The sequence below is a fragment of the Alligator mississippiensis genome, chromosome 1 (genome assembly GCF_030867095.1).
Source record: "Alligator mississippiensis isolate rAllMis1 chromosome 1, rAllMis1, whole genome shotgun sequence".
In the NCBI taxonomy this organism is placed as follows: Eukaryota; Metazoa; Chordata; order Crocodylia; family Alligatoridae; genus Alligator; species Alligator mississippiensis.
Window position 1 is genome coordinate 329496800 of NC_081824.1, and position 25110 is coordinate 329521909.

The following is a 25110-nucleotide window of genomic DNA, read 5'->3' on the forward strand; positions in this document are numbered from 1 at the left end:
TTAGATGTTTTCTATTTTAACCACATTAGTTAATGAGAGAACTGTAATGGCATCATGTGTTGGCATGTGGGAGACTTTTATGAGTCAGAGAATGAAACACCTGGCAAGCAAAAAAAGCCAGAAAAAAAAAGGCATAGAAAAAGCATCTTCAAAAAGCTTTGGCTCAGATTATTTGGAAATGAGAGCTCAGAGGACTGGGCATCATCATCTTTAAGCTGCTAGGAAGCTCACAGAGCTCTCTGAGGGAAATAAGTTACCAAGCTGGGAAATATCACTGACAATACATCAGCCTTTTTTCTTCTCTGGCTTCCCTCTTCCACTCCCCGCTTCCTATGATTTAAAATGAGCAATGATTAGCCTGGCCATCTTGAAGGGTGATTTCCCTGTAGAGAAGGTAAGCTACAATATTTAAATATAGTGTATAAAGTGATCATGAGCCAAGCTTTACCTTTTATGGCTGGAAAAGTAGGAAACACAAGAGACTCATGATTCCACTTTAAAAGTTGTGCTAATAGCCAGATTGGCTGGTGTCAGTGTATGCTGGAGCCAGACTCCAATGTTTTTCTGTTGTAAAAAAAGAAATCATGAGAGACGTTATTTTTAGTTGTCATAACCAGGTGTTTGTTACTTGATCTGCTTCCAGTAGTGGGTGGAATCGTGTATCTTTATTTTATCCTTGTGTGTTCATTCTCCATAATAATGTAACCTTTTATGTTGATGCTTTATAAAAAGCTTTGAGAAATATTTGCAACAACTTTTAGCTGACTATTAGCCAGACTGGCCAAATTATAGTTTGAACTATATTTTGTGGACTATTTTAATTGATATCAACTCCTGCTACCCTGGTGACATGTACAAGCAGAAATGATCTAGGAACCTGAGAATTGCGATACTGGATCAGAATAAAGATCCACATAGCCTGTATCCATTCTCCAAGATTTGCTAGTATTTAATTAAAGTAAATCTAACCAGCAATTAAAACTAGGGCACCCTGCTATGTTACCAGTGTAATATGAATCTTGTAAGTTCAAATACGTATCATGTCCCAATAGAAAAGCAAGGGCAACACTATGGAGGAAGTTAAAATGATGTGTGTGCTGGCTGTAACCTGCTGAGGATGTGGCCATGTAATGAGAACAGGAATGGGCCATGGTAAAACTCTGAATAAAGTGAACAAAAAGAAATGCCAATATTAAGTAATTTTATATTCATTTTTTTACTCTCATAAGATTTTCATTTGCTATTCTATTAGGCTAAAAATCTGTGGTTCTATTCAAATTTTAAAAAAAATGAACAGAAGCATCACTTTGGGCCTCATTTTGTGCTGCCTTGAACTTGGCTATTTACATTTGCACAAAGTAACTATAAAAGGCTACAATGCTGATTTGGAAGCCTTTTTTAATCTCTTCTACCAGATATAAATGATAGTACAGAGGAGGAGACAGGGAGACTCATAATAGAACCACTGCCAAACATTGGTTCTCTAGTTGATGGTGATGGTGCCATCAATAGAAGTGAATACATTCTTTGGGGCAAAAGAGTATAGAATGAGTATAGCGTGTTGAATGTCCCCGTGAGAGGCATTGTTCATAATAGAAGTAGTTCACGGAAATAAAACTGTCAAATAAAACTGGGGTTTTATTTTTGCTGCAACTTGAAAGGATACACTAGAAATAAAGAACTTTTTTCAGCAAGGGGAGGATCAAAGTATATGTACAATTCTGTGCCTTGTTTGTAGATGTAATTACTGCAACAGCACATGAAAAACAGAATAAAAAGAAAATTCTTTTTCACACACTAAGATCCAAAATGCTCATTAAATTGGAGCAATTGTCTATATACTGCAGCAATATAATCCCATGTACAAAAGAGTAGCTTTGGATTTCTGAAAAGTATGTCCAAAATATTTTGTTTACAATAACAAATCACTTTCATGTAATTTTTATAGTCATTTGATACTACTTAGAATGCAAGTGAAACTAGAAGATGTAATAATGACAAACAGGAAAACAATTGTAAATGTGAACCACTAATATGTATGTTGAGCACAGTTTGACCCTTGGTTTGGAGGATCCTGAACAAATAAAGCATAAAAAATTTTACAAGACTCTGAAGGTAACTGGTACTAAATGATATATAAAACACTTAACCACTATTAGCCTTGTAAGATAGATTTTTTAAAATTCTGTGTTGTAAACCAAAGATATCATGTACTTCACCATCTGCTAACTGCTATCATTCATTCCTTGCAAGCCTTTACAGATATTTCTTCACTGGCAGACGTATGACAAAAATGCTGTTAGGAATAGTCTCAGCAAATATGGAACTCATTTTTCACAGAGTTTGAGGAAAAGTTAATTAAAGAACCACCTGGGAGAAAATAAGTAAGGCAGAAAATGCTGTGTTAGCATGCAGGCTGGAGACTAAAGAAAGGTTATCATATTTGCATTCTTAAGAACCAAAAAAATCAAAATTCTTTCATTCAGAAAGCTGCCTTCAAGTCTGATTTGTTAATATGGGTAAAATTTGAAGAAGTATCTGAGGGACTTATGAGACTAAAATCCATTTCCAAAAGTGTTTCCTCAAAGGTAGCTAAGGCTAAGGGTAGCTAAGAGTTGATTGCTTCCAGTGGGAGTTTGGTACTTAAAATCCATGAAGGATCTGAACTTTATTGAAAGTAATGGAACTTCATTTCCTAAATAGGTATCAATAGACGCATTGAGGTTTCAAAGCACGGTGCAGTAACCACCCGTACTGTGCCATGCACGCAGCATATGGTTAGTTTTAGCCGTTACTTTGCTAAAACTGGGGAGCGTGCCACTATGGCAAAATAGCTGCCACTCATGTGCAGGTTCATGTGATCACTACACCACTATAGTGCATCATATGGCCATGTAATGCATTGCTACGGCAGCATAGGGTAATGTGTAGATGTGCCTAATGTGTACATTTTATAGTGCTCAGACTGACTGCCAGAAGATATGCACCTGAACATCCTAAGCCAGTGATTCTTGACCAGGGTGTTGGGGCACTGTAACAGGGTATCCCTTCCCCCTGTTACTTGGAACAAGTGCAGCTTGCAAGGTAGGAGCTGTGTTATGTACATCTGCTGCCAAGTGGTATGTGGGGCTCAGCCTACAGATTTCAGGCAACAGAATGCTTGGCTGCTGAATAGGGGATGAACAGCACCTGGGCCTTAGTAACAACAAGACAGGTAAAATGATAGAAAGGGGCAGGAACAAGAGGCATATAAGCCTGCGCCTGGAGCCCAAGACTTAGATCCTAACTATAGAAAGAGCTCTACAGGTGGGCTACATATGAGGAGATAAGTTCTATGGCTGGCTTCTGTTGTTGTTTGGGGTTGGTGTTAAACCAGAGGACTGGATTGTGGTTGTAGAGATGCAAGAGGCCACCTAGAAGGGAGCCTGGGGTGACCTGGCTTCTAAGTCTTTCAAAAGGTCAGGTACAGTAAGCTGGGCTAAGACCAAGTGTGAGCTCAGGGAGGACTGGAGGGTTAGGTACCCTAAAGGGTGCCCAGTCTGGGACTAGAAGGAGGAGAAAGCCTAGAAGGCAAGCTTTCCAAAAGGCAGCTAGTCTGGGACTGGGAGGAGGAAGAGTCCTTGCGGGATCTAAAGGGGCTGTGCCAGAATCAGAGGATCTCCAGGCACAGGTAGAGCTGAGGTCAAGGAGCCAATGCTCAAATGGGTGACCTGAGATAGAAGGGGTCACAGAGGGGAAGTGCCCCAGAGAGAGTACACGTTGTGAGTGGCTAAGACCCAGTCAGAGCCCTTCCAAGTTTGGGGACCCAGGGGTCAGCTAGGGCTAAGTTCCAAGGAGAGGGGCCAAAGCCCAGAGAGTTTAGCAGACCTAGACAAATGGGAAAGAGAGGCTGAACTAGGGGACCCCAGACAAGAGAAAGAGAGAGAGCCCTGCTACAGTTAGGGATGAGCTGACTGGCATCCTAATGATAAGCAGGGTAGGGGAAAGCAGCAAAACCCAGACTCTGGGGATCTGAAGGCAGTCTCCCTAAATGTATTAACTTTTGACATCAAGAAATAGCAGACAAAAGAGGAGAAGGCCCAGAAGGAGGAGGGCGCCAGAGTTGGAGAACAGGCATAGGATGGCTCCAAGGGGATGCTGCAGCCACCCTGTGAGGCAGAGCCCATTACAGGCACCCTGCATGCCATGAAAACTTTTAAAGGGTGTCATAAGGTGTGAATAGATAAGCAGGTGTAAAGAGATAAGTGCAGGCTCAGACTTGTCCCTGCCTAGCTGTAGCCCTGCCCCTACTGCCTCATCACTCTGTAATGAAGTAAACGGCATAATAAGTTAATTAGTTTTAGAAATGGGATGCTTTTCAATCTGTAAAAGTTATGGAGGGGGTGTGCCCCATGCTCCCCAGATGCATCTTGGGGAGCACGGGGCCAAGCCAGTGTGTGTGTGTGTGTGTGTGTGCACATACACAGGTAGGGACAGAGTGTGTGTGCTTGTATGCAGGCAGGTGCAGTGTGTGTATATGTGTGCAGGCAGGGGCAGAGTGTGTATGTGTGTATTCATAGAGTGAGTCCCACATGTACACCCCCATCATACACATGCACCCACACCCCCCTCACACTGCCAAACATGCAGACCTCCACACCCACACCCCCTCACACACTCCAGCCACCTTCCTCCCCACACATCCCCCCACAAAACCCATACCCACCCACACCCCACATACCCACACACCCACAGCTCCCCACAAGCCTATGAGCACCCCCCATGATATACAAGAGTAAGACTTCATTTTAAGCTACTGAGCAATCACCTCTGTGTTTACTACACAAGCACATGCAAATCAGGACAAAAATATTTTTTGAAATCAAATTAATGAATGCTGTAGATGTTTGCTTTTAAAATTATAATTTGCTATTTTTCTGGTTCCAAGATGGAAAAACACTTTGCTTGAAAGGAGTACTTCCGGGGACAAGAGGAGGGACTCTGGCTGACAAAGGTTAGGGGTTAGGGGGTGGGACTTCTAGTCACAAGATAACAACTAGGGGTAGTGCACCTGTCAAAGGATGAGACAACCCATGCAGCCCTCAGCAGCATGCCGAAACTCAGTAAGCCCGACTAATAATTGCCCGTCTATAATAATTGCCCCCCCCGCTATAAAGCAATACAGGAAGGGGAGCACATATGAAACATACCATCTTCAGTGTAAATACTTGCACTTCTGAACTGAAAGCACATAGTCCTCAAAAATTCTACTAGATGGACATAAAATTTATTTTCTGCAAGCTATATTTAATGCAAGTGAAATTCATCACTCTTCACACAAACAAAAAAGGGAGCAGGGAGAGCCAAGATAAATTCAATTTTAAATGCCAATAAAGGTGCCTAGAAAATCTGTAGCATTAGAGTAGCTTTGAAACTGAGTCACACCCTCCTCAAATACTTGGATATAGGCAAGATTTCTTTTGGTGTGCTTTGGGAAGGAAATAAAAAATCCTATGCCACTTTATTCACTCGTACCACTTAATCCAACCATGAATGTTTGGAGGAAATAAGCATTTGTCAGTCCAGGATCAAAGATGATAGAGAAGATATATATATCTGAGGTAAAAATTAAGGGAGAAAAGTTTTGCAAGTTTTATAAACCTGGGGTCTGTCCATACCAGTGTAACAGTTGTGACTGCGATGTAGTTGACATTCCTCAGCTATCTTTAGTTTGGGTACTGGGAACAATCCTGCTGTCGAAGTGGGTTTTCCAACCTGTGCTGAGTTTTCCAATGCCACAGCTAGACTTCTACAAATACTTTGGCTAGTTAAATTTGGCTTGAGTATATCTACTTCTCACTGCAGTCATTATGATGATTGCAGTGTAAAGACTTAGTTGGTACTTTGGCATATCTCTAATTTTTAGTCTGATAATTTAGGTAAGGGTTTGGCTCCTACTGTATTTGAACATATTCAAAGGACACTAAAAGGACTGAAATGGTGGGAACAAATAATGCATTGTAAAGTATGAATAGCAACACCATTTTAGGGCCTTGATTTAGCAAAGACCTTTCACTTACACTTAAATCAAGAATTAGGAATTAAACATGATTAAAATTAAGCATGTTTTTGATGAATACATATGGTTTGCTGAATTGGCATCTACATGACTTTCAGTAGGGAGGTGTTTGCTTCTTGTAAGTCCTGGCAGTTTAGTTAATTTGGTGGATAACCCGATGTTTTGATTATGTAGAAGGTGGGATGCAGAATCAATACTACAACCTTCAGTGCTGCGGCCTGTCGTGATGAGCAATAGAACCACAGCCTGTGAGTATCATGATGCTGATTGTTAGGGAACATAAAATCCAGTAGGAATACTTTCATTTTGTGCACTCAGCAATAGCAAAGTAAGCCACTTCCTGAAGTAAAAACCCAATCTGCATTTTGCTAGAACCAGTCAAGGACACACTACTTTCAGAGTCAAGAAAATCACAGGAAATGGGAGTATTGAAGCCTTACAAGAGATGACTACCATTTCAGGTAGTAGTAATGAAAGTTGACTATTATAAAATGAAAAAAAATGTGTGGGTTTTTTTGTTATCAAAGATGACTTTCTAGGTTCAAATTTCTGCAAAGAATAGATATCACATGTACATACAAACAGTACATTTAGATCACCCTTACCAAGGTAAAGGAGATCCAAGTGCCTGGGTGTCAAACATTCATAAGGCTTAGGTTGCCTGAAAATAGGGCACCTGATCGAAAGTCAATTCTCATCCTACATGAACCAACTTTAGGCCAGGTTAACCCTAGTGAAAGTTAATGTTAACCTGACCTAGTGAACCTGACACCCATGCACCCCCTACATGTCACCACTGGAACTGACAATGCCCGTCCTGGACCTGCCAGTACTGCCCCCCTCTCCCTCCCCAGGCTCACCAGCTCTTCTCCTCCTCCGCAGCTTACTTGCCTCCAGCTGCCTGGACCATGGATAAATTAATAGAAATAGAAGTATTAAAAAATAATATCCCATTAATGATCACATAAAGTCACACTTTGTAGACCTGAATTTCTTCCTTTTCTTATCTCTAGTACACATGCATTATAATGAGAAATCATTACAAATTAATTATCTAATCAGTTGCTGCTAAATTACAACTAATGATGTAATTTCTTGGTGACACTAGAGCTGGACAATTAAAACTTGATTTTAAGATTCCCTGGTTGAGATGACATAAGCAAATGCAGACAGGACAAACAATAATATCTGTAGAGAACTTATATTAGGGCTCGAATATCAGGTGAAGTGGCTCAACTTCTCCTAGACTTGTTTTCTGATGTGTTTTTTTCCTGTAAGATGTATATGTTACTGATCATTTAGTACTTTCTCTGACCAGGTGAGTTCTTAGAATGCTTTGTTCAACTGAATGTGTGCAGTCCTTTCTTGGGAAACTTAAATAAAACATAGAGATGAAAATAACAGACAGCTGAGAGTTATAAGTTTATGTCCATGGCTGACATTGCTGAGGCAGTGACCCCCATGGAGGTGAGCTACAACAAATATAATTGCTCTTTTTATTAGCTCTGCTATTCTCATTTTGCATTAACAGTGCCAGTCCTTCCTTGTTGTCACGAACTGAGGAAACAGTGCAAGTTTGAGTCAATTAGGCCTTTTTTTAGCACTGTTTCTAAAATAGCTTTGCTTCTTTAACTGGCATTCTCATTTATGTTTTAGACAAAGACATATAGAAAAGAAAGAATTTAATTCATTCTAGAGTAGGAAGGAAACTTCAGGGGTGAGAATTAGCTAATGGGTCACTGAGGTGAGAGAGAAACTGCTATAGAAAGGATAAAAATAATATAACAATGAAAGAGAAATCAGACTTGAAATAAAACATTGTGCAGGGGATAGGATTTAACATGAATTTCTAGCCTTTGTGGAGCATGTAGAAGGTCCTGTGCTATTTCTTTCAGGTTACTGTAACATCACCAAAAATATTCATTTCTTCAGACCTCTGCGTAAGGTAATCATGTCCACACATGTGGTATGTAATAGGGGTGTGCGAAACGGCACCATTCCATTTCGCCTTGAGTTTCAGGGTTTCGATGGAACAGCATTTCGTATTGAATTGCATTTCAATTCAAAACAAGTTTTGCTTCGTTGAAACAGTGAGGCTATTTTGACTCTGTTTCAATAGATCGGCCGGGCTTCCTGTTCCCTGCCTGATCTAGCACTGGGATTGGAAACTCAGCCTGGCTGGGCTGATTTACTTTCCCCATCCCAATCTAGCTGGGGATGGGAATTCAACCCAGCTGGACTAACTTCCCTTCCCCAGTGCTATGGTCGAAACATTTTGACTTTCGAAACGTTTTGACTAGCCTCGTTTTGTTTTGAGGCTGTTTCAAAGTCCTGTTTTTAATTTCAATTTTGCTGTTTTGACCTCAAAATGAGTCAAAACACTGTCAAAACAAAATGGCCGGTGAAATTTCTTACAGCCCTAGTATGTAATGTCATCATGTCCAGGTGTACTGGGATTGTCATTGCCTTGATGGTCCGGGAAATATGCAAAAATTCTTGTGGGTGACTCTAACAGTGACCAACTGCATGGTTTGGGTAGACATAGGTAAGCTTTTGGGTATTATAGTTGCCTTCCTTAGGCCTTTTGCAACTTGCAGCCATCGCAACTTCCACACTATGTCATTTACCAAGATTTTAATGGTGATCACTATACAATTGATTGACTAATCCATTTCATTCAGATTCTTTCTAAAACTTAACTTATGCTGGCTTAATTTGAAGGGAGAAAGGAAGGAAGAAAAGTAATGGAATCATTTAAATAAGCATATGTTAACAATTTGCATAACCTTATTTAAACCGCTATGGACTGTTTGAGCTTTCCCTGATGTGAGATTTCCATGAATTTCCCCTGGATTTCAGTGGTTAGTTGATCAGGTGTTAGAAAAAGAAAAGCCAAATTTAATCAGAATCTAATGTTGTTATTTGAAATTCAGATGAGTTCTATTTGGAAATAATCATATAAAAATTGAATTTCTTGATTTCTACCAGCCACCTATGCCTAAATTCTGTGTGACAATGTGGTCTGATATTTCTCTCATATTCCAGAGATTTGTGATTAACTGAGATTCACTTCCTTGATTTTCCATAAAGGGTATAATATTCTTTGAGCCCTCTAAAAATATGTCTGGTGCAGTGAAGTAACATTATTTTTTTCATAAATTTTCATCAATAATGTATTTATTTTTTGAAAATGTTATTAAATAAAATCATAACACTTTTATAATTTTCTTATAGGTAAATACTATATTTATGTGCTTACCACATGCACTTTTTAAACATAGGAGTAGTTAATATTTCTTAAACAGAATTGAGGGCATAAAAAGAGCAGATACAGTGATTCATAGCTGCCAAGATGGCTTCCACTTCTTTGTAAACCTGAAAACAGAAAGAGTGGAATCCTGTGTTAGCTCTCTCATAGCTGGAGTTCTTTGAGCCAGAGCAAGTGAACTGCTTCATGAAATCTGTAGCATCTTGATGATACTTGTAGCATGGAAACAACACTTTTTTATTTATAGGAACTTATATAAAGAATGTTTCCAGTAAAAAAGTAACAGTCTTGCTACTGTCCTCGCAAGAGGCTGGGGCCTAGCTTTGTTTCTGTCCTGCCAAACGAGGAAATTCCTGTTGCCTTACCCAGACTGTCTTCTGGGAGGCTACACTTCCTGGACACTCTACATTTCCAGGAGTACTTATTTAATGTCAGATAGTCAGACATGACTCTGGAAAAAAAATCTTTTTTCTACATTCTTCCTTCCAAAAAGGAGGTGTGTGTTTTATTTGGGGGATATGTTGATTCAAGAAAATATGGGATATTGTGATGTTTCCAGAAAGACTTCTTATAATAATTTAAACCCAGTACTTGGTTGTTAAAAAATGGGCAGCTTACATATATTGACACACTTATTAATTGCTATTGATATTTGACATGATACGTTATGACAAGTTCAGAAGATTCTAAAACTGCTACTGATCTTTGTGTATGGTGGTATTTGAATATTTTATAGATGACCATGTTTGATCATGTTTTTCATCAGGTCAGGAGAGTTTCATACCTATGTATTTGGTTTCAGTATCTCTATGGGATTTCTGTTGTATTTATATATTATTTTTCTCTGGGATCTAATATTACAAAGAACAATCTATATTTCTGGACTTCCATATATGATAGTTTTTATCTCACATTTTAATCTACGAACCATGTGGAAATATCAACTCTGAAATATTGCCTATGAGACATCCATCACTGTATATCATATCATTTTTTATAAAATGAAGCCAGCCCATACAGATTTGAGAGCAGCAACTAAGTAGTTTATCTTCCCTGACAATACAATAATGGCCTCTTGATAGATTGAAAGTACATGTCTGATATTAATCCTGAATTCCCTTATGTATATTAAAGCTAGGCAAAGTTCTTGCTTTGTACAATTTAATATCCTGTTGTATCCCATTTTTGCTCAAGAATGGCCTAAGAATAGATATGTGTGATTTAAAATGATCTATAAAATGTATTTCAGTCTTTGTGTTGTTCAAAAATACTATTAGTTGTAATGATTATTCTGAATATTAACTAGTCATAATCTACTAAAAAAATTGATCTTATACCAGTTGGCTTCAGTGGGAGTAGCACTATTACCTTTATTTAATTAAATCCAAACTACTCTAATTAAATGCATATCAGATATGTGGATAATTCACATAAATACATACACAGTTCCAGTTCTAATTTGTTAGATAAAGTTCGTACTGGAATAAACATAGTTTATCTGCATACTGGTTAAGTGCACAAACCATTAAGTGTACGATGTCTCTCAGCCCCAGAGTCTCCTTTGTAACCTAACTACTGGTTGCCTTTAGAAAGTAATGTAATCTCCAAAACAAAGTAACAGATCTTAATGAGGTGAAACAAACTTGCCCAGACAGTTTCTATACTTACGGAACGGAACGTTAGTTTTTGGGAGTTTAGGAAATCACATACTCCTGAATGCGAAGCCTATTTTCAGTCTGGAGGCTATCTACTTAATGCAGAAGACTGCATGCAAGTTCCATAGTATTACCAACATTTGGAAATAATTCCTAGATTTTTGGAAAACATTTTCAATGCAAATATTTGCAAGACTACATATTCACATAGAGACTTGTAATACATTTCTTTCTGCAACCTAGTGAGGAACACTATTCATGAAAGTATCCACAGAAAGCAAATCATGCAGGTTCTGAGCACCATTTTATTATTAGCAGATGATTTTTTACTAAAATTCTCCATTTTTTGTATTGGCATAACTTTATTTGCATTAAATCCAAAGTTTGGACTATTTATCAGCCTTAGACATTCAGAAGTATCTGAAAAGACAAATGATGGAAGGGAAAATGTGAAAAAGTTTGTTTGAAATGCTCAGAGTCATTTTTAGTCAAACAAATGCACTATCTTTATATAATAAATTCTGTATTAACATTTTTCCTTCCCCTGAAATTTCAGTCCCTAAGAAAAAGAAATTATTTGCCATGCTTTGAGCTGTGACTAATTGTTGTCTAGTGTTCTATGGTGACAAGTGAAATATAGGCGTTCTCTTTAAGTTTCATTCAAAACAGCTTGTCAATAGGAACATCAAGGCTTGGGAAGCATGTGCTGCATGACACTTCATAATGAACGTTATTAAACATTAGGTTTAATTAAAGTTTACTGACAAGTATGGGTTTGAGAAAGTGTAATGCTTTGAAGAGCACAATAAATATTTTTTTAAAAAAAGATGCCACAATGAACATAATAATTTGTTCATTAGTTGCAATTCCAAAGACCATGTGCCTTAATGGAAAGCATGTGCCTTTCTCTCTTATTTATCAAAATGTCATATTTATGTGCACTATAAATAAGCAATTAGAAAGTCCACACTTTTCTGATGAAATTGAAGAAGGGTGGGTGCAATTTTGTTCTCCCACTCAGCCTCTGACTTTACTCCAATCCTAGGTGTCAGACATCTATTTAACCGAACAGCAGCAGCCACAAATATTCCTGGAACTCATCATTGTAGCAACAGTTTGGTAACAGCTGTGGGAAGGCCTCGTTGGCGTTCTAAAGTGTAGGTGGCAGGATTCCATGCCTTTCCTGGCTCAGAGAGAGTGTCCTGTGCAGAGAAAAGAGAATTTGGCTAATGTTGTACGGGTGGATTGGTCCAAGATGTCTAGGTAGCTGAAAGAACTAGGCTTGATTTGGAAATTTCCTGTAAATCAGAATGCTCTGAAGGACCAGTGACAAATATAAAATATATCATTTCAGAAACTTCCAGGAATAGAGATTAATGCTGTATACCACTGGAGAGCTAAGAGTCTTCAGTTTCCAATGAGCAGTACTTTTTTCCCCGGCTGCAGCTGGTGCCAAAACATCAGACCATAGTATCAAAGCACTCTGATTACCATACACCATTTATTTCCCCCATTACAATACCAACTTTATCTTAGTAGTTTGTTTCAAGAACTGCAAGCATTATAACCAATGCTGTATTGCCACCATTTTATAATAGTATATTTCCTATGACAGAAGACAGTACTCTAATCCAAGCAGTTTGTAAAAAAGTACTGCTTTTCAATTCATGCTGGAAATAAAAAAAAATGATGGAGAATGCAGATGAGAACAAACTTTTAGACAAAGTCTGTTGTGTAATTATATTGTTTTAAAATATATGTATTTTATTCCTGAATGCCAGCTGTGTCATATTTCCATATTTTTGCAAAATATGGAATCCTAGAATTAGTGGGCGGGGGGGAGGGGGGGTAGACAGGACCATAAAGGTCATCTGTTTCAACATAAGCAGAAGTTAAAGGTTGCAATTTTTGGAAGTCATTTTACAGAGCCCCTGTTTTTGAATCCTGAATTTGAGACATTGTAAAAGGGTGTGATTTTTCCAAATGCTCAAATATGTCCTGTAGAGCTGCATGGAAGAAATTCTCAGAATACAGGTACCTAAACACAGCAGTGAATTTTTAAAAGCTCCATTTCTTTAATATAAAATCTGTGAGGTTGTTCAGAGTTCTATTCTGTTGTCCCAAGCAGATCAGACTTCCATATTCAAGAGCTTCTAAATGGCCCAAAGGAGAATATACTGGAGCTGATTCCCATACCTGCTTTATAACCTTTGAGAGACAAAAAGAGGAAAAACTATCTTTCCCCAGGTTTTTCCTAATGCAATATGCATGCATATATAGGAACAAGAAGGGAGGAGCATAATATCCTCCATCTATTTCTAGTGAGTAAATGGAACTAACTTGTGATTCATTCTAGCATCAGACAGAGAATAAAACTAACTTAATTAGTTTCTTGACATCTAAGATCTAAAATGGCTAGAAATACTGTTCCATGTAGAAGTACTATATTCTGCGTAGCTGTGCCCATCAAATCATTAAGAATAACTCCATCATTGTGATAGCATGTGCTTGAAGATCACCAGCAACTAATGCATTTTTACTTCTGTTAATAATTCATAAAATATAGAATAATACATAGAAGTATAGGTCTGGAAAGAACCCCAGGAGGTCAGCTAGTCTATCCCATCTGTTCAAGGCAGAATCACCCCAGGGTAAACCATCCCATTCAAGTGCTGTCTAACCTGATCTTAAAAACTTGCAAGGCTGAGTAGCATGTTGCAATGCTTAACCATCATCATAGCCAGAAAGTTTTTCCTAATATCCAAGCTATATTTCCCTTGCTGTAATTTAAAATAACTTCTCCTTGTCCTACCCCTTGCAGCCACAAAGAGTAGTCTATCTCCACCCTTCTGGTATCTGAAGACTGTTATCAAGTTTCCCAAGAGGCAGTGATTTTTTTTCCAGTGACATCTTTTATTGGACCAACTGCATAGTTGGGATTAAGTTAGCCAAGCTTTTGAATGCAAGGCATTCTTCATCAGGTCAAATTTCCTCTCAGGATGATATTGCACATTTCAATTAGCTCTTGGTAAGGGCACTTAAAACTTGAAGGCTTACACATTCAAGATCATTAATGAATGCTAAGTGTCCTAGCATCTTAGAGTTACATCACTTGAGGTAAGGATCATATTTGAGCTGTGCTAGGCAGCTCAATTTAGCTTAACTTTTAAATGTTGCCCAGGGAAAAAATGACCAACTTGAGGTCATACACGTCCAAGGCACCACTTCCAAGGTGGAATATCTGTCCTCCTCAACTCTGATTTCCCGGTGATGACAGGCTACACAGCGAAGCAGCAGCTGGTGTATGAGAAAAGGGGGAAGGTGGCAGTGGAACTACTGGGCTGCAGGGGGGTCCAGTGGGAGTGTGAGGGCAAAGAAGGGGAGGGGGCAAGTAGGGTGGGAAGCTGCCAGGCAGCAGGGGCACAAAGAGGGACACGCATATACACATCCCTCCTAGTTCCAACACACACACACACACACCCCCCAACCCTACACACCCCATATACATGCCATACACCCCCATCCCAGACTTGCCTTTGGCTACCATTGCCACTGAGCAGCACACCCCAGGTATGGAGCATCAGGACCAATAGGGAGGTCTATCCTGGACTGCACAGTGCTGTGAAGAGCCTGGGAGCATACAGAGAGCTCTCCCCATTCCTGCTGCTTGATGGCAATGGCAGCCAAAGGCAAATCTGGAGACTGTGTGTGTTGTATCCAGTTTTGGAACCCACACTTCAAGAAAGGTATGGAAAAATTAGAAAAAAGTCCAGTAAAGACAAAAATGATTAGAGGCTTTGGAGAAATAAGTTTTGAGGGAAGGCTGAAAGAACTAGGATTATTTAGGCTGGAAGAGAGAAAAATGGGGGTGAGAATACACATTAAAAGCAGCACATGGTAGCTTTAAGGAATGTTAGGTTAGGGTTAAAGTTAGTCTGTGCTGTGAGCAGTTGCATGTTCAGTGTTAAAACCTCTGCTACATTTGGACTCCACCAGATTATTTCTGTGTGAGGTTATGCAATCTTCAGGTGAGGAGAGGCCTCACCAATGCCAAATAGTGTGGAAGAATCTCTTCCCTTGATTTGCAAGTGACACTTCTCTTAATACAACACAGCACCCTGTTGGCTTTTTTTGCAACAAGATCACAGTGTTAACTCTTATTCTGCTTGTGCTCCACTGTAACGTTGAGGTTTGTCTCTGCATTTTGTCAGCCTAGCTGTTCATTTCTCAATTTGCATCTGTTCATGCAATTATTCCATCTCAAACGCAAGACTTTTCACTTATACTTATGAATTTAATTTAATTGACCTTTTCTTCAGTTTATCTAGGTCAGTCTGGATCCTAGCCTTACCCTCCAGAATATTGTATTCTGGAGTTTTGGCAACTCCACCCAACGTCCTGTCATCTGCAAATTTCCTAAACTTGCTCAAAAACCCATCATCCAAATCAGTTGTGCTCAACATTTCCAGTACACCACTAGAGCTGTTCTGTGGGCTGACCAGAAGAGAAGTGGTAATGTTAATTACCATAAGTAGGGACCTACTTAAATTGTGACTTTGTGGATTTTTTGGAAATCACAATACCAGGTGATGTCCATGAAATGCACAGGAAAAAAATACTTACGGAAAATAAGATGCTGGCTGCCCAGTGGGAGTCAGCAGTCCTCCAGGCCATACAGCCCATTGTCGGAGGGAAGAGGAGAGCTCCTGGCATAAAGAGAAGCAGGCAAAATGGCTGCCTTCCCTGCCTCTTCCTGCTGCTTACCTGAGAGGGCTGCCTGCCATGAGGCTCCACCCCTCTCCATTAATCAGTGGCAAGGAGTGGGGATGCATGACCAGTCTCTCAGCCAATCAGTGGTGAGGGGTGGGGCCACTAAGGGCCTTCTGCCAATCAGAGATGTGTGTGGGGGGGACACCACATGAAAACCTGTGAAAATGGTGGCCAACCCCCTGATATGCCCCTGAAATTAGCTGGCTGCTGCCTGTATTTGGGTAGAGCCCTAGCAATAAGACTCCCAGATTCACTACAATTAATGCTGCCTTCAGTCCCCACTGCAAAATTTCCAGAACCTTGGGCTGTGGGGGAAGCCCCATAGTCTGGATGACTCAGCTCCATGGGTTGGATCCAACTCGTGAGCCATACTTTAAGCATTACTGGTCCAAATAACTACTATTAATATTAATTAAGATATTCATATCAGATCCAGGATAGAACCCTGTGGAACCCTACTCATACCTCATCCCAACTGGACTTTAGGCCATTGTTAGCAAAATTTTTTGGCATGATGATTCCCAACAGGTATGTATCTACCTTGCAGTATTTTAACCTAGTTAACATTTAGCTTTCTAAGGAGAATGCAGTGGGTATTACAAGACTTGCTAAAATCAAAGTATATCATATCTGCTGCTATCCTCACATCCATAGAATCTGTCAGCTTCTGAGTAGGAAATTAAATTGGTTAGGCATGACTTGCTCTTGATGAATCCATTATGGATCTTCCTAACTGCCTTTTTTACTCCTTTTAAACAGATTCCTTAATATCCTGTTCTATGATCTTTCCTCGTACTGAGGTCAGATTGCCTATGTGTGATTCCCTAGATTCTCCTTTTCCCCCTTTCTTAAAGATGGGCACTACATTTCCCTTTTTCCAGTCTGGGCTCTCATCTGATCTCCCAAAACTCTAAAAGATTTAGCCATAGCCAATTTACTACAGCCAATTTTTGAGTACTCTAGAATATATCCCATCCAGACTTGACAACTTGAAAATGTCTATCTCTGAGAAATCATTAACCTGTTTTCCACTACTCTAGGATTCCTATCTTCTTTCCTATCTTTTTTACAAGCTGAATTCATCAAATGATAGCTGACTTTATTTATGAAGACCTAAGTAAAGAAGATATTGAAAATCTCAGTGTTCTCTGCATTGCAATCTTCATTGAGTAAGGAACTTACACATTCCTAGGTCTTCCTCTTCTGCCATCCTTTTCTGTTGCCTTTTAAGTCCTTTGCTTGTTGCATTTCAAATTATGCCTTTGACTTCCTGATTTTTTCCTTGCAGGCCTGGCAATACTCTTTTACTCTTCCATAGTACTAGAGTAATATAATTTCCACTTTTTGTGGATTCCTTTTTATGGATTTCAACTCATTGAAGAGTCCTTGGTGGAACTGATAGGCAAAATCCATCAGTTTGTTAAAGTCTGATTTTCTGACTCAGTCAAACTAAAGTCAATTTTTGAAGGCAATTGTCTTTAATATGGTGTTCTCCTTCTTTCCTCCACCTTGGGATCTTGAAATCCAACATTTCATGGTCGCTGTCACCCAAATTATCTTCCATTTTTACATTCCCAATCATTTTTTTTCCTATTTGTGATATGCAAATCAAGAAGAGTCACCCCGCCCCCTCAGTTGACCTCTCTAACTGGTTGGAAGAAGATGTTATCCCCAACACACTCCAAGAATTTTCTAGACTGCCTGTGCACTGCTGTATTTCCTTCTCAGCAGATGTCAAAGTAATTAAAGTCCCCATGAAAACTTTAAAAACAAGTCCTCACCAGATTTTCAAGTGAAGTAAATATTTGGAGGATCATTAAAGTTAATATAGCTTTACATCAACTGAAACTCAGCATTCATGAAGTATTCTGCATGCTGTAGCATTACTGTAAATGGAAACTTTGTAATGACATTCATTTTAAACAATTTTAAAAATAAAAAAAATGTAAAAGTAAAATAATCTAAATAAATGAATTAAAAATAGTTTGAGAAAAAGGACATGCAGTATGTTCCCTTTGACCAAGACAAAATATTATTTTATATTCACCACAAAGCCATAACCAACCACTCTTCACTGTGACCACATTACTATGAATAGGACCACATTGAAGACTTTTGGAAATTCTGAACTTCTTGTGTGTCACCCTTGACAAATGTGGTTACCAGTATTTCATGTAGTGCAGGTGTGCACTGAAGCAGCAAGCACACTGTGTTTTGGTATAACAGAAGTTAAGAAAATGAAATAAACTTTATTTTTAGTTTGCCAGGAAACTTTATTTTTAGTTTGCCAGGTATAGCAATGGGGGGGAGGGGGGGGGGGAAGGATCTCAGAATTTTATTCAGATAAATACCTGCATGCTTAGATGTAAAAAAAAAAAAAAATCATGTCTATATAGTTATAAGTTACATTAACTTTTTGAAATCTCAAGAGTTTCAAATATGTTACATTCAGGTCAGTTTGTATTTTTTTTCAAATAAAGTCAATAAATTCTTAATGAACAAAGTTTATTCTTTCATTACCAAAATACAACCTTCTCAGAGTTTACTTTTTTTTTTTAAATTACACAATATAACTCTCACTGAAGATCTATCACTGAAGCCAGGACTGGGATTTATGGGTATTTTTTCCTATTCCTCATATCAGATGCTGCTGCTGTTGCAGCCAATGTATTTAGAATAAATTTTGTCAAGTAAAAAAGCAAGCTGTCAAGTGTAAAGAATTTATTCTGGGCCAGATACAGCTAGTGTCAATTAGCCCAGCTATGCAGTTTTTCAGTGAGGTTTGCTTATAAAGTAGTTAGTAGGGTAATGAAAGGAAAACAAACAAGCAGCTATAATATTCAATGTATTAGCAATCTATTAGCACCAGCAAAATTTAATTTGGAGGTTTTAACTTACATGATGGAAATATCAGCAATAGTAAATAAGTTATTGCTTTTTTTTTGAAGCCGCATCATCAGGGATCCTGGTTTTCTCTGATTAAAAAAAAAAAATCCCCAATTTTTGGATTAAAAAATGTAACCCAAAATCCACATTTTTCCATGATTGCAATGAAAAACCACTAATATAGATACTGATATATAGATATATTAGTGGTGTTTCATTGCAATCATGGAAAAATGTGGGTTATTTTTTAAATAAAAAAATGGGGATTTTTTTTAAATCAGAGAAAACCAGGATCCCTGCTTATCATTTGTCAATCCTTGTAGCTCCCTGTAGCACTCTCCATTCACTGCACTATTCATGGTTTAATCCATTGAATACAGTGCACCTTTGAACAGTTTGGGCATTTTCCAAATCAGGGGCCCAATTAAAGCCCTTTAAAGCAATAATAAACTTTCTACAGATTATAATGGACTTCTGACTAAGCACATCTTGATATTTAATTGCAACTAAATGCAAACCTGAGGCATGCTCCTGCTCCTGTTTTCTGCTGAAGTCAATAGAAAAACTCACATTAAATTTCAAGTACTATTTCAACTAGTGTTGTTAAAAGCCCCTAGATAGATTTCTGTGGGAGCAGAAGTAGACCTTAACTTTTCTGCTGTTCTAGTTTGAAAGCTTAAATTTCTCATAGAAATAACAGTTCAAAATATTCCTTAATATTACATTGCTGAAATATTTTTATGTGGGACTGCTATCAAGTTATTATGGTAAACCGCTTGCTTGAGAAATCTGTCTCTGTCTGACTGTAACTTGTAACATTTTGCAGTGACAGCATTTTAAGTGGATTTGGAGTCTGACCAAAGTTGTGGTCTAAAGACTGTTCTGTAGAATTAGGTCCATTGCTACCTTGGCATTTTAATATGCCCCTGCCTGTGAAATTTAACGAGGTAATTATAACCACTAATGCCTGCATCTCCCTAACCACCCAAGAAGGAAGCAAGATTCCTTGAGGTCTTACAAAACCAGTATTAGAAACAAAGTAACCATTCCTTAACTTATCTTCCTTTAAGTAAGGTGAAAGCTGCCCACAGGCCATGTAAGTAACTGAACTGCTTCCTTTGGGTAGATAACTAACAGACATGCTTCTGTGACCACTGTCTGTGATTCTACCAAAGTAACCAGCAGGAAGATGCAATCAATGAAACATTAAGTAAAAGAGAAGTGCTTCAAAGTGTGGGTTTTTGTTTCCGAATGTAGCACTGGGCAAGGAAACTCCTTTGTCATTTGCAAGAATCAGGCACTGTACATATCCTTCTTAAAAATAGTATATCTATCACATGAACAGTCTTTGTAGGGTTATGGAAAAAGTTCCTTTCATTTAATTTCTCAGGGGAAGTTGTTAAGCCACTGTCATTTTAACCATTTGAAATTAACTTGGACAAAGCAGTATAGATCAATTTTTCATAAGCAGGAGCATGGTCTAGATCAGTAAGGGGTATCCTTTTTGGCAGGCATGCCACCAATTAAATCTTATGCCTTCCCTGACTACTATTCCAATTCCCTTCCCCTACCCGATCTATTGTTCTGCTTCCTGTTCCCTTCCCTGACCAAACTGTTGCTCTGCTTTTTGTTCACTGCTTTATCTACAGATGGGCTCCCTGATCCTTCCCTGATCTGCTGTATGCCACTTGTGGCAGTTGTGTTGTGAGCTGGCCACTCCTGGTCTAGATCATCCAGGCCTTTGTAATCACATTTTCTGATTGTTGGAAGTCACTGTCAGGGAACCTGGTTTTCACTGATGAGAAAAAGTCCCCAATTTTTGGGTTAAAAAAGCAACCCCAAATACACAATTTTTTGTGAATAAAATGAAATGTCACTATATATTATATAGTGGAATTTCATTTTAATCACAGAAAAATGTAGATTTGGGGCTATTTTTTTAATTCAAAATTTGGGGATTTTTTTCCATCAGAGAAAACCAGGATCCCTGGCCATTGTTATTCATCAGGGCATGGGTGGTCTGGCCCAATGGTTAGATACCAGAAGCATGCATATAGTCCAGACTGGTTCCCAGGGAGCATGGGTCTGGAAGGGTCTAGTGTCAGAACTTGATCCAGAAGCTGTAGCTGATGTCAGCATAGTCTGAGATCAGAAGCTGAAGCTGGAGACAGGATAAGCTGAAGGTTAACTGAGGTCAGAAGCCAAAACTAAAAAATTAGGACAGAATCAAGAGCAGAGACCTGGAATCAGGGAATGACAAGGGTCTTATCAGGATTGGAAGCCAAAGTCAGAGCCAAGAGTCAAAACCTGCAAGAAAGAGCACACAGGGTCAGAAGCAAGAACTTTTACCTTAGCCAAGACAAGGAGACTGTGAGCTGGGCCCAGCATTCAAGGGCTGGATCAGGTGGGGCCTATCACCTGTGCCTTCAGGGTTTCAGCTGCCTCAGTTAACTCACTGAGCCCAGCTGGGCCATAGCACTGCTCTGAGCTTGCTACAGGCGGTGCTTGTTCTGGGGCTAACTTGCTCTGACATCTTGATTGGAATTGGCTGGGTTGAGGATTCTGGTTTTGCCTCATTACAATCATTGTTGATGTTCATAAGACACTCCTGTAGAAGATCGAGTTTAATTACCAATCACAGATCAAAAGCAAAGTAGTTACACCTATATATAATATACTGTACTTTTAGGGGAAAACAACATTTGCTTAATAGCTGTGCATGGGAGTAATCATTGGCAACGTGTAGGGGGTGCATGTGGGTGCATGTACAGCCCCTGAGCATGGCGGTGCACCCCTTGTGAAAAGGCACTGCCAACACTGCTGGCAGTGCCTATGGGTGGTCGCTGCTCACCGCCCCCTTCCTCTTGGGTGGTCCATGATTGCCACTGGCTACCGTCTGCGGGAGCTCTCTGACTGGGAGTCGGCACTCGGTCCACACCCCCCGCCCTGACAGCACCGACACCACTACAGCTACCTGTGGGAGCTCCCTGCCACCATGCTCCCACCACTGCTGACAGCACCACCACTGCCTGCAGGAGATGCCATGTCCCCCCAGCCTCCGGGGCCACATAGCATTCATGGGAACAATCACTGAATGTCATTTGGTCTTCTAGTCAATAAGTATGCAATTCGAAGTCCATGGGATTTTCGTGGGTGAACTGCTCTCTACAGATCCCTGTAAGACATTTTTTATAGTTATCAATAGTAGACTCTTGGGGCCTGATCCAGAATCTATTGGAGTTTTAATGAAATGTGCTTAGGCCTTTCCTGAGTATTTTGTGGTTATTCACACAGCATGCTCTGCAGTACGTGAAACCTTGCCATTTTCTTTTCAGTTGTTGCCAGCTGTTTAAATGAAAAATTACCACTTAATTTTGATATTAAAGCTGGCAAATACCTATTTATGTGTTGAAGTGCACCATATATTTCCCATAACATATTGTTTGTTCCATGTAGTAAACATACATTTTAATAATTTTTTTCCACACGGATGGAGGTATAAACACCTAACTTCACTTTCAGACTGTTAAAGTTTGAACACCCCCTGCTTTTTTACAAGAAGTAAAAATCGAACACTGTTTCCAAGCAAAACATGGGCTATTTTCCCTTTTGAGAAACCACTGAATAAGCACATTTGACTTGCTCTTCTGATTCAATTTTTTTTTTTTCATAATTCCTTTTAGCTCATGCTTGGATTGCATCAGCTTCAGAACATAGCCCTAATAAAATACAGTGTTGTGAAAGTGGGGTTTTTTTTACTTAGCTATCTGTAATACATTTGCAAAATAAATACAAAAAAGAAAGGGAGGATTGTGCATCAAAGCATGGTTTTCAGGCACTGTGACACAACTGCCCAACTGCCTCTATCCCATGTCAGGCAAAAAGGGTCAGGGTAGAGGAGTAACAGGGGTTTTCAAAAAACCCTGGGCAACTGTGGAAGATGGATCAGTGCTGACTTCCACGGTGCCAATGGTGGCGGTGCATCTATTTTTGTGCAGCACCTACAGGGCAGCACCTGAGGCTGCTGCCCTGGTTGCTCTCCCTCAGAATAAGCCTCCTCAGTTTTTAGGACTATCATCTTTGTATGTGTCTGGACATTTCCACCATCACATATAGCTTAATGTTTTGTAGACTAAAATGTTGCAGCTCTCTGTAAACTCTTGGCAGATATGCCCTTCAATACCTAAGAGAACTGCCATCTTGAAGGAAAATAATCAGCACTATTTCATCTCTAAAAACACACCTTCTGACATGAAGATGCCATGAAAGCAAGCAGTATCTTCACCATAATTTATTAAAGCATAGGGATTCTTACCAGTCATTGAGTTTATGACATGTCTACTTCTAGCTGCCATAAATACTAGAGCTACACTAAATCCTGCCATCATACACAGAAACTTTATTTGCTCAGTATGCATTTTACAAATGGGATAGTAGGATATGGCCTTTAGACTACAAACATTCAGAGTAATGTTTCTGACTTCTGGGTGTTGTTTAATATAAAAACATTAAAGACAGGGAAAACAAACTTGCTCAAATAACCTTTAGAAACACAAGTGCAAATAGAGATATAATTAATCAGCTTAAATTATAAAACTAACTAGTGCTTCTACTCTCTGATTTCTCTTTTTTCCAAAGTAAATTCGCTGCCCTCCTGAACAGAATTACTAAATTAGTTTTATTTGCTGACTTTGGCAGTTTGTTATATACTTAAACCACATGCATACCCAATGGACTTAATACTACATTCCTTACTCAGGCAAAACATTTTTCTATTGAGTTCAGTGCAATGATTTGACTTAATAATCTAAAGGGCTGAATTTTCTTCTCCAAAATCCCAGGGGAAATGAAAGGCCTGAATGCACTGGACCTATCATCTTTCTATAGTATGTAAGGAATTAATGTATAAGTTTCCATGAGGTATGGGAGCTGCAAGTATGGATAGACAAACATTTATACTAAATAAAGAGGTGGGGCATGTCAACAAATCCACTTTTAAACTGTTGTATGCATCTGCACTTACCCCTGATAAATAGAAGCTGAATTGAGGTAATTTAGCAGTTGTTCCATTCAAATATAACTACTCCTTTTTTAGTTTTCAATTACTGTAGAACAGAGCAAACAGATGGAACAGGAAATATGTCCAGCTTGGAAAAAAAAAGAAGATAGAGCTGTGGATAACATCAACATGGAGCAAGGGACAAAATATGAATGAAGCTCTCTGAACCTAGACTAAATATAGTTCCTTTCTAGTTAAAAATCTGATCTGGAATGAAATCTCTGAGGCTAATTCTGTATCCAGGAAATGAAATCTCACAAAATTTGAATTTAGGATTTACTTTGGGTCAGCTCTTACTAGGACAAGACACAGAATTCTGGACAGAGAATTTTATAATTGTGATAATAGCAAAAGAAAAAAAGGAAGAAAATTGTTCAGCAAAGGACAATGAAATGTTACAGGTAGTAATAGGTCAATGAACTGAAGGAAGAAAAGTTAGAGAGTAAATAGAGAAAGGTGGAGAGTATTTTGAGAAGAAAAGAAAAAAAAACCCCTCAGTTGATGTTATTATATATAAAAGTGAGAATATTTTAATAGATTCATATTGGAATAAAGAGTGAGTGAAGTGAAATATGACAAAACAAAATGTGAACAGAGAGAAATATGAAAAAGTATTTTCTGTCTGGCTTTGGACCAAATAAAATACCAATATTGTTATGCACAGGAGTTGATGATTGATAGTGTAGAATAAAATGGATATCTTGAGGAAAATAGCTTTTTAAAACAGTGTCAGGCAATATCTCTATACAGAAGGAAATTTTCTCATTAGAAGGAGGATTGTTATTTCCAGGTGGGCATTGAGTTACAGCTTCTACAAGTTTTGCACAGAAGCCTGTTAGATAAAGCTATGCATACAGTTAAGTTGAATAACATCTATTTTGCTTGTGGCACAGTGCTAATCAATTTTTGGATATCTTACTAAGCCTTGCACTGGGTTGGAAGTTCAGTTCAAGCTCCAGCTGGGTCTTAGTCTCAGCCGACACATGCTTAGTCGCCTTACGCATCTCTAGCTCGAAGGGCTAAAAAAGTCCCTGTTGGTTATAGTCAACAACAAGTGATCAAAACTGGTTGCCTGCCCATACCAAAGCTGTTGGAGAAGACTGATGTTCTTGTGGTATTATATAACATTTAAGTGGGATTTGATCAAACAAACCCATGTCACCTAGAAAAAAGGAATTTAGTAAACAGCCAATTTACTAGGAAATTAGCAATTTAGTATAGAGTATACTTTAAAAAAATATTCATATATGCTTTGTGAATCAATAACGGTGGTACTTCTCCTGCTGACATATTTTCCAATGTGGCAAAGTGTGTGCCATTTTCTATAATTTGCAGCTGAATTCTGGAATAAATTTTGTTTATAATTGGTGCGTAGCTGTCTAGGAACAGCATAAGTACCTCTTTAAACTTGAGT

General features: G+C 38.8%; 1 long non-coding RNA gene across 1 annotated transcript in view; it reads left to right on the forward strand.

Annotated features, from left to right (window-relative positions):
* The first annotated feature begins 205 nt into the window (after positions 1-205).
* Positions 206-25110, forward strand: part of LOC109284995 (uncharacterized) — a 129970-nt gene continuing 105065 nt past the window's right edge. Inside the window, exon 1 of the long non-coding RNA XR_002092658.2 lies at positions 206-394. This is a non-coding gene — a long non-coding RNA (uncharacterized LOC109284995). The remainder of the gene's footprint in view (positions 395-25110) is intronic.